This window comes from Cebus imitator, unplaced genomic scaffold, assembly GCF_001604975.1.
Source record: "Cebus imitator isolate Cc_AM_T3 unplaced genomic scaffold, Cebus_imitator-1.0 Scaffold193, whole genome shotgun sequence".
NCBI lineage: Eukaryota > Metazoa > Chordata > Mammalia > Primates > Cebidae > Cebus > Cebus imitator.
The window spans coordinates 562,999-567,239 of record NW_016107508.1 but is presented as its reverse complement, the minus strand read 5'-3'; the positions used below and the strand labels follow the sequence as shown (position 1 = coordinate 567,239).

Genomic DNA, 4,241 nt, shown 5'->3' with positions numbered 1-4,241 from the left:
GTTTTGCTCTTGTTGCCCAGGCTGGAGTACAATGGTGCAATCTCAGCTCACTGCAACCTCCACCTCCCAGGTTCAAGCAATCCTCTTGCCTCAGCCTCCTGAATAGTTGGGATTACAGGTGTCTGCCACCATACCTGGCTAATTTTGTATATTTTTAGTAGAGACGGGGTTTCACCATATTGACCAGGCTGGTGTTGAACTCCTGGGCTCAACTGATCTGTCTGTCTTGGCCTCCCAAAGGGCTGGGATTACAGGTGTGAGCCACCCTGCCCAGCCTAATATAAATTTTGATTGAAGCATTACCTACACTCAAAAAAGTATAGGCTTCAAACAAACATACACAAACCTATAGCTTGATGAACTTCCAGGAAATGAATGCACCCATGTAAGCAGCACCCAGATCAAGGAACAACAGCCAACTATCCTGACTTCTAGCGCCACATCTTACTATTGCCTGTTCTTGGACTTCATATAATAGAATCATACACCATGTGTCTTTTAAGCCTACCTTCTTTCACTCAACAACATATTGTGAGATTCGTTCATATTGTCGCATTTAACAATAGTTCATTCTCTCTGCTGTCTAGTATATTCACGCAATGAGTATTTACCCAACCCTACTGCTAATGGACATCTGAGCAGTTTCCAATTTGGGACCATAAATGGTGCTGCCATGAACATTTTAATGCCACAAACATGAACTTTGGGGTACACAAATGTGCATTTCTGGGGCAGTAAAATAGACACATGTTCAACTTGAATAGATACTACCAAGCAGTTTTCCAAAGTGGTTCTACCAAGCTACACTTGTATCGGTGGTATGTGAGCATCTCTAATACTTTGTATTGCCTTTTTCCTTTTAGCCATTCTTGTGGGGGTGCAGTGGTATCCCCTGTGGTTTTAATTTACGTCGTCTTGACCACTAGCGTGGTTGACTGCCTTTTCATGTCTTACTGGCCATTTGGGTATCTGTTTTCGGGGCAGATTCTTGCCTGAGCAGACTCACAGTGTTCACAGAGCTACAGGAGAAGGCCTCCCCCTGCACCCTGTGACCTCCTCTGGGGGCAGCCAGCCTTCCTCCGCAATGGAAGTCCTTTGGCTTTGGTGGTAAACACACCCAGGCTTGAATCCTGATCCTGCCTCTGACCAGCTGTGTGACCTTGGGCCATGGCTTTGCATGTCTCAGCCTCAGTTTCCCCATCTATAAGATGGCATACCTACCTCCCAGAGACCTCAGAGGGGTAATGTATGTAAGTGATTGAGCACCTCAGTGTTCAGGAAGCAGGGACTGGGGTTACTGTTCAATGAAATCCTGTATAGATGTTTTAAATTATGGTTATAGAAGTATGTAATGATGACGTTAAAAGATGTCTGTGATGTGTCATTAAAGGAACTATACTAGGTAATGAAACAATGTGTTGGACATATTCTCCTTCTTGTAAAATTAATGAGTGAAAGAACCAGAAGGAAAGGGGACAGAAGAGTGGAAAGGACTGTGTCTTGTCATTTTTGTGCCAGCTCAGCTGCAATACAGTAGAACACCAGGTGGACATCTGAGGTTTTTGGCTATAGTCACTGACTCCCAGACGGCTCTTCTGGATTCACCCAGGGCCTGGGGGAGCTCACCGCCCTGCAGAGAAGGACAAAACCAGGCCTGGCTGGTTTTGGTTCCTGCTAATTGCGGAACCCCACGGCCTTGAGTGAACATAGGCAGTTGCCAGGGAGTGGTTACAGCAGGGCTTGGGTAAGACCCAATGCTGTGCTGGCTTCCGGTCGGGCCCAGCACACTCACAGTGCTGGTGGCTACAGGGGTGCCTGTGTCACTCCACCCCCAGCTTTAGGTGGCTCAAAACAGAGAGAGAGAGAGATTCTTTGGGAGAAAGCAAGGGAAGAGAACAAGCATCTCTGCCTGGTAAGCCAGAGAATTCTCCTAGATCTTGTCCAAGACCATCAGAGCTGTACCTCTAATGAGTCTGCAAGAATGACAGCATTACTGGGCGTGGGGTGTCCATTAAAGCAGAAACAGCTTAGATCACAACACCCAAGTCCTTTCAAATAACTGGAAAGCCTTCTCCAAACAGAGAGCTACAAATAAGACAGTGAAGACTACAATGAATACCTAACCCATGAATGCCCAGACACCAAAGAACATCTACTAGAACTAGAAGGAAGGACGTGACAAGTTAATCACCGTTGTCTCCAGGTGACAGAGCTGTGTGTGCTTGTCATTTGCTTCTCTGTGCTTTTCTCAATATTCGAAAATTAAGACCATCCCAAAGAAAAACATAATTATGCTCTATTGGGCTGGGCATGGTAGCTCACGCCTGTAATCCCACCACTTTGGGAGGCCAAGATGGGTGAATCACTTGAGGTCAGAAGTGTGAGACCAGCCTAGCCAATATGGCAAAACCCATCTCAACTAAAAATACAAAAATTAGCCAGGTGTGGTGGCGCATGCCTGTGATCCCAACTACTAGGGAGGCTGAGGCAGGAGAATCGCTTGACCCCAGGAGACGGAGGCTGCAGTGAAGCTGAGATCACGCCACTGCACTCCAGTTTGGGTGACAAAGTGATACTCTGTCTCAAAAAATAATTATAATTAATTATGCTCTATTGGAGACATAGCCTTGGGGACAATTACCCTGACAGATTTGCTCTATCAACCCATGTCCCTTTCTCTCCTGCAATAATCTGGTTGGCTAGTATTTACTGAGTGCTTTTTATGTGCCAGGCTCCCAGTGCCAAGTCATTTGCACGTGTAATTATCTATATTTTATAGATGAGGAGAATGAGTCTCACAGAGATGAAGTGACTTTCCCAGGGTCACATAGCTGATGCACAGCATAGCCAGCATTTAAACCTGGGACGGGTGCCTGCTGAGCTCGTCTCACTTCATCAGGGAGTAGCCTCCGTCGGGCTGAGGGCACTGGGTTTCCCTAGGAGGGCAGCGCCGTCCTCCATGGGGACTGTGGAGTGAAACAGATGTAACCATCTGCTGGGAATGTCCAGGACGGGCTCCCTCGAATCGTGGTGCCCAGAGCTCATTATCGCAGATGCTACAGTGCCTGCCAATGCTACAAGCAGACTTTCCAGATGAGGACACTCGAGACACCCCCAGCTGCCGAAAACCCAAGGAACCTGATACCCTTCTCAAGCAAGCCCAGCATGCCTCTAAAAGTTATCTGGAGCGAGGTGGGAGAGGATTCAGCAGGCTTAGAGGCCTCCCCGCCCCGCCCCACCCACTTTCTTCTTCTTACCGCCAAAGCCCCTTGTGAGAACATATTGGATTTTTTTTTTTTTAGACAAAGTCTTGTTCTGTTGCCCAGGCTGGAGTGCAGTGGCGCGATCTTGGCTCACTACAACCTCCACCTCCCCGGTTCAAGCAATTCCCCTACCTCAGCCTCTGAGTAGCTGGGACTACAGGCACATGTTACCATGCCCGGTTAATTTTTTTGTATTTTTAGTAGAGATGGGGTTTCACCATGTTGGGCAGACTGGTCTTGAACTCCTGACCTCAGGCAATCTGCCCGCCTCGGCCTCCCAATATGCTGAGATTACAGGCATGAGCCACCGAGGCCGGCCCAAACTGGATTTGTAATACAATAAATTAGGATGGTATTAATGCATACAAAGCTTGTTTCCTTTTTAATTAAATGAACTCTGCGGGGCACTATGTTTTGGTTTTGTTCATCTCCACAGCTGGAGATGAATAGGAAAGTCCCCAAGGTGTCCCCATTAGTAACAGGACACAGAATGGACGCCCTCATGGTCTCTTTTTGAAGAGGATGGTGGACTCTGGGGGCCTCACCTTTTTGGAGGATTCCTTATGGTCTGTTGTGATTCATGCCTCCCCCCGTCCCCTGGGCTCCATGGAAGGCAATGACACTTTTCTTTGTGGAGAGAAATTGGTAATTTCTCTGTGTCCTTTTACCCCCAAATCATTTTTTTTTAACTGAATGACAAGAGAGAGGAAAAAACACCTTTTAACATTCCTAATCTGATTGAAAGCCCCCAGAAAACAGCTCCAAGCTGGAGTTTTCCAGCTGTTTGGTAAAATGAGCTTCTCTCCTTGAGGAGCATTTCACTGCAGCAGCAATCGCTCAGGTGCCCCTCCTGACAGTCCCATCGGGCAGGCGATTCTCATTGTGTAGGTGAGGCTTAGAAAGGTCACAGTTTGAGGCCGGGTGCGGTGGCTCATGCCTGTAATCCCAGCACTTTGGGAGGCCGAGGCGGGTGGATCA

The 4,241-nt window shown here is 47.6% G+C and overlaps 1 protein-coding gene across 1 annotated transcript in view; it reads right to left on the bottom strand.

Annotated features, from left to right (window-relative positions):
* Positions 1-4,241, bottom strand: part of DGLUCY (D-glutamate cyclase) — a 74,722-nt gene that overhangs the window by 53,769 nt on the left and 16,712 nt on the right. The window lies entirely within an intron of this gene.